This window comes from Oncorhynchus tshawytscha, linkage group LG04 (assembly GCF_018296145.1).
Source record: "Oncorhynchus tshawytscha isolate Ot180627B linkage group LG04, Otsh_v2.0, whole genome shotgun sequence".
NCBI lineage: Eukaryota > Metazoa > Chordata > Actinopteri > Salmoniformes > Salmonidae > Oncorhynchus > Oncorhynchus tshawytscha.
The window spans coordinates 74,307,785-74,316,130 of NC_056432.1; positions in this window are offsets into that span (position 1 = coordinate 74,307,785).

Below are 8,346 nucleotides of genomic sequence, written 5' to 3' on the forward strand. Positions count from 1 at the left end.
TCATAAATGCGGCGGGTATCCTTAACTCTGGGGCACGCTAAGCACAGGATGGGAAGGTGTATGCCAATACCTCCACAATGTAAGGGCCTGATTGTGTGAGAGGTTGCCTGGTCAAGGCTTAATGCTGTACTGAGATATCTGGGCATGGCTACTACCATTGTAACTGCAGCCAATTCCCTCCATCCTCCATCCCTCTGCCGTCATCTGAATCTGAGCCAGACGGAAACTAAGTTTCCACAGCTTCCTACTGAAATCAATGCGTCTCCCGGACACTGCCGGGTCAGGGCTGTCAGATGGCACTAAATGGACGCCATTAGGGCTCTGAAAGGTCAGAGGTCAGCACTTGATGTCCTCATCAGAGACAGCTGAAGACAAGTGTGTCTTTGTTGAGTTAGGGGAAATCCAAGTAAGTTTATACCTGTCAAAGCGCCTGGCCTGTAAAATAAAGGTAAAGAATAGGGATGCTATGTGAAATATTGATGCGTTAAAGGCTGCCGCCGTGTAAGTTATCATTTCAATTTGAAAAGAAACCAAGGGCCTCCAGTGGCGCAGTGGTGTAGGCACTGCATCGCAGTGCTTGAGGAGTCACAACAGACCCAGTTTCGATGCCAGGCTGTGTTACAGCAGGCCGTGAGTGGGAGACCCATGAGGCGGTGCACTATTGGCCCAGCGTCGTCCGGGTTAGGGGGAGGGTTTTCTTGTCCCATCGTGCTATAGTGACTCGTTGTAGCGGGATGGGCACCTGCAAGCTGACTTCGTTCGCCAGCTGGACAGTGTTTCCTCCGACACATTGGTGCGGCTGGCTTCAGCGCGAGGCGAGCAGTGTATCAGAAGCAGTGTGGCTTGGCAGGGTGTGTTTGGCGGACGCATGGTTCTCGACTTTCGCCCCTCTCCCAAGTCGTAGGGGAGTTGCAGCGATGGGACAAGACTGTAACTACCAATTGGGGAGAAAAAGGGTAAAACAATATATATGTTTTTAGCACAAAGACATTTGGACATTTCACAAGAACTCAAACAGAATCATGTTGAGAAGCCTTTTTGTCCTAGACTTGGCACTCCGGTACCGCTTCCCATGCGGTAAAAACCCTACCAGTCAGCAGTATGCCAACAGAATCCCAACCAACATCCCTCACTTTGAGAGCTGCTAAATAACTTGCATAGATAAACTGAGTATTATGTGTTCCTCACCACAACATTATCATTCTCTGGCTACTGTGTGGTGGAGTGGAGTGGAGTGGAGGGTTGTGGTGGGCCTGTGGAATGACTCAGTGAGTGCATCTCAAATGGCATGAGCCCATGTCAAAGTAGTGCAATATAAAGGGAAGAGGGTGCCATTTGGAACGCATGGTAATGTCATTACAACACACGTCAGTGGGTGCTGAGGTAAACAGTATGCACAGAGCATTCATATGCACAGAGAATTCAGAAGATACAGGCAGAATGTCTGAAAAAACACTTCAACAAGGTTTTTGGCACCATGCATAGATGTTGTTATTACATAACTTGTGAAATGAGATTATGTGTTTGATTCCACTGCCACTGTTAATAATTGGTTTGATGTATCTGAGTAGCTGTGGTCTGGCTCAAATCAAATCAAACAAATCCCAAAGTTTATTTGTCACGTGCGCCGAATACAACAGGTGTAAACCTTACAGTGAAATGCTTATTTACAGGCTCAAACCAATGGTGCGAAAAAAGGTATGTGTGTGTGTGTGTGTGTGTGTAGGTAAGTAAAGAAATAAAACAACAGTAAAAATACATTTGAAAAAAGTAGCAAGGTTTCTATACAGACACCTGTTAGTCAGGCTTATTGAAGTAGTATGTACATAAACAGCCAAAGTGACTAAGTATATATGAGGATAAGAGAAGAAGGTAAAAGAGGGTTGAAGGTGATGGGACACAATGGTGATAGCCCCGTTAGCCAATGTGGAGCACTGGTTGGTCAGGCCAATTGGCTGAGTATGTGGCATATGTAGCTAAAGTGACTATGTAAGATAAACAGAGTAGCAGCAGCGTAAAAGAGGGGTTGGGGGGGGCACACAATGCAAATAGTCCGGGTAACCATTTGGTTACCTGTTCAGGAGTCTTATGGCTTGGGGGTAAAAACTGTTGAGAAGCCTTTTTGTCCTAGACTTGGCACTCCGGTAACGCTTGCCATGCGGTAGTAGAGAGAACAGTCTATGACTGGGGTGGCTGGGGTCTTTGACAATTTTTAGGGCCTTCCTCTGACACAGCCTGGTGTAGAGGTCCTGGATGGCAGGCAGCTTTGCCCCAGTGATGTACTGGGCTGTACACACTACCCTCTGAAGTGCCTTGAGGTTGGAGGCCGAGCAATTGCCGTACCAGGCAGTGATGCAACCGGTTAGGATGCTCTCAATGTTGCAGCTATAGAACCTTTTGAGGATCTCAGGACCCATGCCAAATCTTTTAATTTTCCTGAGGGGGGAATAGGCTTTGTCGTGCCCTCTTCACGACTGTCTTGGTGTGTTTGGACCAATCTAGATTGTTGTTGATGTGGACACCAAGGAATTTGAAGCTCTCAACCTGCTCCACTACAGCCCCGTCGATGAGAATGGGGGATGTGCTCGGTGCTCCTTTTCCTGTAGTCCACAATCATCTTCTTAGTCTTGGTTACGTTGATGGATAGGTTGTTATTCTGGCACCACCTGGCCAGGTCTCTGACCTCCTCCCTATAGGCTGTCTCGTTGTTGTCGTTGATCATGCCTACCACTGTTGTGTTGTCAGCAAACTTAATGATGGTGTTGGAGTCGTGCCTGGCCATGCAGTCATGGTTGAACAGGGAGTACAGGAGGGGACTGAGCAAGCACCAACTGGGGAGCTCCAGTGTTGAGGATCAGCGTGGCAGATGTGTTGCTACCTACCCTCACCACCTGGGGGAGGCCTGTCAGGAAGTCCAGGATCCAGTTGCAGAGGGAGGTGTTGAGTCCCAGGATCCTTAGCTTGGTGATGAGCTTTGAGGGCACTATGGTGTTGAACGCTGAGCTGTAGTCAATGAACAGCATTCTCATATAGGTGTTCCTTTTGTCCAGGTGGGAAAGGGCCGTGTGGAGTGCAATAGAGATTGCATCATCTGTGGATCTGTTTGGGTTGTATGCAAATTGGAGTGGGTCTATGGTTTCTGGGATAATGATGTGAGCCATTACCAGCCTTTCAAAGCACTTCATGGCTACGGACGTGAGTGCCTACGGGTCTGTAGTTATTTGGGCAGGTTGCCTTTGTGTTCTTGGGCACAGGGACTATGGTGGTCTGCTTGAAGCATGTGGGTACTACAGACTCAATCAGGGACATGTTGAAAATGTCAGTGAAGACACCTGCCAGTTGGTCAGCACATGCCCGGAGCACAAGTCTGGTAAACCGTCTGGCCCTGCACCCTGTGAATGTTGACCAGTTTTAAGGTCTTACTCACGTCGGCTATGGAAGCGTGATCACACAGTCGCCCGGAACAGCTGATGCTCTCATGCATGCCTCAGTGTTGCTTGCCTCGAAGCGGCATAGAAGTGATTAGAGCCTCCATCAGATTGACCACATTCACATCCACAGATACTACAACTATTACTTCAAAGCATCCATATAACATGGAGTCCAATTCTATCTGTCTTTCTAAAAGACACTGGAACACAGATGCCCAGTCGGTAATGGAAGTGAGACTTTATGGTGAGTAGTTGAGAATGCAGGTCAACCTCTTCCTGTTGTCTGTGTACCCTATAGATCACCATCACAGGACGTTTCCCCAACTTGCACCCTATTCCCTATATAGTGCACTACTTTTGACCAGAGGCTTATGGACCCTGGTCATAATAGGGAATAGGGTGCCATTTGGGATGCAACCCACATTCCCCAACCCAGAAAGGACTGATGGCTTGGACAGCAGCAAACATCCAGCGACCAGCCGTTGTCTACAGACCAGAGGAAACGACTGCATTACTGAAATGGAAGCCTTCCATCCTTTCCGTCCACCACCGCGTCTGTCCAGGATTGGAAAACCAGCAGCTCGCACAATTCATTGGCCCAATAAAAAAAGATTTGTTAGATTACAGACAGACAGACCCACTCTGAGAGGAGAGAGCCTGGGAAGAATGATGAAGCAGAACATGATATAGCCTAGCTGTGGGGAAGTGGAGGGCATTCAACCCCTCGCTCCAGACAGTTAGTGTACTGAGGCACAGTGCCAGAGCATGTTAAGCAGCACTACTTAGCATTTGGAAGGAGAGCTGCCAACTGTGTTAGAATATGGTGCGTTAGGGCTTCAACCATCTAAATATAAATATATTTATTTAACATAACAAATTTTCATAAAACAAACTACTGCTGTTTTAATGTATACTGAACCAAAATATGGTGCCATGATCCCAGAAAAATTTCCATACACACAAAAGCTTATTTCTGTCAAATTTTGTGAAGAAATGTGTTTACATCCCTGTTAGTTAGCATTTCTCCTTTGCCAAGATAATCCATCCACCAGAGGTGTGGCATATCAGGAAGCTGATTAAACAGCATGATCATTACACATGTGCACCTTGTGCTGGGGGTCAATAAAAGGCCACTCTAAAAGGTGCAGTTTTGTCACACAACACAATGCCACAGATGTCTCAAGTTTTGAGGGAAGGTGCAATTGGCATACTGACTGCAGAAATATCCACCAGAGCTGTTACTAGAGAATTGAATGTTAATTTCTCTACCATAAGCCGCCTCCAATATGGTTTTAGACAATTTGATACTATGTCCAACTGGCCTCACAACCGCATACCACGTCTAACCACACCAACCCAGGACATCCACATCTGACTTCTTCGCCTGCGGGATCGTCTGAGACAAGCCACCCGGACAGCTGATGAAACTGAGGAGTATTTCTGTCTGAAATAAAGCCCTTTTGTGGTGAAAAACTTATTCTGATTGGCTGGGCCTGGCTCCCAGGTGGGTGGGTTAGGGTTAGCCCTAATCCATAGATTAGGGCCTAATGAATTTATGTCAATTGAATGATTTCCTTATATGAACTGTAATTCAGTAAAATCGTTGAAATTGTTGCATGTTGTGCTTATATTTTAGTTCAGTATATTTTAAACTTTGAACTAAACACAATACATTTGAAAGTGGGTGAAGGGATGAGAAAGCAAAGCGCTGACTGGAGTGAAAAACTAAAATGAATCCCTCCTCCTCTACACAAAAGTCACAATAGAATTCCCTGTAGTTGTAGCCACAATAGTCTCAGCGACACTCGATACCTCCACCTTTAAGGGCTGAAACCCAGTAGCCCACCACGGCCGTCCAGCGATGTATTATTGTGATATCGCTAATTTGTCTGCCAATGATTGGTCCAGGGAGTATTCTCTCTCCGCCCACTCCCTAACAAATCACTGATAATTGGGCTATTACTCTGTCTGTCGCCATGTCGACTCTGCCTGTGTTGTTGGGTGACCGGTCAGCCTGAAGGGAGGAGCCCTGAGGGGAGGGGCCAGAAGGATCAGGGGATCAGGGATCTGTCTCACCTTGTCTGTCTAGTCTCAGGTATGTCTGTCTGCCATGAGGATGGACACAGCCCTGCCCTGCCCAGATACAGTTCAGGGATGTCCAGGGGAGAGAGCTGTCAATCAATCACCTCTCAGACAGGACCTCCCAGTCTGTCACAATCCCAACATTTACTTTAGGTTCTTTAGAACACACCAGTATTCTAACTGAGAGTATTGTTTATAACTCTAAACCTCCCCTCGCCTGCCCCCTCTCCCCCTTGACCCCCACCTCTCTCACGCTCCCTCTCTTTGTTACGATTGTCAGTCAAGACAGGCCACTTTCACATACTGGTAATTATGAACATTTCTATGTCTCCTCCTTCTCTTCTCCCAAGCAGCACTCAACAGGTCACCTGTCACTTGAACTTAAGCTGCTGTTATGACATTATCCTCCTCTATGCTTTCACTGCAACGCAACAGATACTTTTTGAGTGTAATTTGTCTGGCTGACTGAGGAGGCTCAACGTTATAAGGGATAGTAGCCAGTGCAACAGTGTAAAAGTGTTTCATTTTTATAACATTTTCATATGAGTAACCAAATGAGGTCAAAAGTGCTGTCAAAAAGCGCAAAGACCTTATGGCCCTCAAGTATTTTAATCTGGTTATTTTCTGCTAGGGGTTCTCACTCACAGGGCCTGTGTGTGTGTACTGGCCTGGGACAATGAGAAGAAACTAGGGTTTGGTCCTTAACATTAGGGTCATCATCTGTTTTTCCTCACATCTCTGTCCAACTCTCCTCCTACTAGTACTGACTATATGGCCTAACCCTAACTCTAACCCTAACCCTAACCTAACCCTAACCTAACCCTAACCATAACCTAACCCGAGGCGGCAGGGTAGCCTAGTGGTAGCGTTGGACTCGTAACCGGAAGGTTGCAAGTTCAAACCCCCGAGCTGACAAGGTACAAATCTGTTGTTCTGCCCCTAAACAGGCAGTTAACCCACTGTTCCTAGGCCTTCATTGAAAATAAGAATTTGTTCTTAACTGACTTGCCTAGTTAAATAAAGGTAAAATAAAATTAAAAACCCTAACCTAACACTAACCATACCATAAGCCTAATCCTAACCCTATAAAAAATGAGCCAAGCCTGATTATGTGTTTCCTTGATATCAATCTGACAGCTAGTTTACATGACCTACTGCACTGGTCACTCAAATACTTGTAATCTTGCAGTGTACGTAGTAACATTGAATGGAGCATTGCCCAATAACATACTGTATGGACCAGACCGAGATAAAAGGCCAAATTGCTTCCAAGTTAACATCCAAAGGATATTTTCTTCGGTGCATCTTTCCAAGAGCTTCAGATTAATAGTGATTCTGTTGTCATATTTATAGCTTGTTCTGAAGGTTTTGCTCTGTACTGATCACATAAAAGTCTTTAAGATGGCAACAGAAATGTGTAGGGTGTATAGCTACAAATCCTGAACTCATCAGGTGAAATACACTCTGTAAAAAAATTACAAAAAATCCACCCATAATTTAAACTATGATATTTTTAGAACTGAGAAATGCAATGGCTGAAATACAGAAAATTGGCTGGGAGGTAGCCAGAGCAGTGGTTGGTGGTAGATGACAATTAGCACTGTGTGTGTGTGTGTGTGTGTGTGTGTGTGTGTATGTGTGAGAGAGAGAGAGACAGATAGAGTAAGAGAAAGAGAGGGGAGTGAAGAGTATAGGATTTACAGTATGTGTATGTATATGGTGTTTCAAGTAGGGAGTATCCAGTAGTCAATCTTCTTAAGGCAGGTACGACACATTTCTGTGGTATTTTACAAGTCAATCCTCCCGGTCGAGCCACTATTTATCGAAACACAGTGATATCCATTAATGGCAGAACACCCAGGGAGCCAGGCCAACCCTGATCACTAACATCAACACCGGCTACAACTAAAGACCCTTCCCTTGCTAGCCGTGCCTGCCTCTTTCTCTGCCAGCAACACAGTGGTGAAAAGTGGGCTCAATTAAAAGCACTTCATAAATATTAAACATTATCTATTAACAAGTTATTCATATGAATGATGTATCTGCTTGAAACCCCAGAGTATCAACAACATCTTAGGATGGGTTCCAGATGGCACCCTATTCCCTATGTAGTGCACTACTTTTGACCAGGACCTATGTAGGGTGCCATTTGGGACTCAAGCTTAATGTCCTAAATACTGCTCAGCCATGGAGACCTGGCTGGAACCCTAGTCAGCTGTAATTCCAGAACCCTGGCCATGGTAGGTTTTTCCCCAGTAGGCAGAGGGCCAGCACAGCACTTCACTGCTAGCTAACACACAGACGCAGTCTGAAATACAAATGTTTGGCTCACGTTAACATGGAGATCAGTTTCATCACCAGGCTACGGGGAGAACCCTGCCTGGTCAGCAGACCTGGTCAGTTGGGTACAGACCAGCAGACCTGGTCAGTTGGGTACAGACCAGCAGACCTGGTCAGTTGGGTACAGACCAGCAGACCTGGTCAGTTGGGTACAGACCAGCAGACCTGGTCAGTTGGGTACAGACCAGCAGACCTGGTCAGTTGGGTACAGACCAGCAGACCTGGTCAGTTGGTACAGACCAGCAGACCTGGTCAGTTGGGTACAGACCAGCAGACCTGGTCAGTTGGGTACAGACCAGCAGACCTGGTCAGTTGGGTACAGACCAGCAGACCTGGTCAGTTGGGTACAGACCAGCAGACCTGGTCAGTTGGGTACAGACCAGCAGACCTGGTCAGTTGGGTACAGACCAGCAGACCTGGTCAGTTGGGACAGACAGCAGACCTGGTCAGTTGGGTACAGACCAGCAGACCTGGTCAGACCAGCAGACCTGGT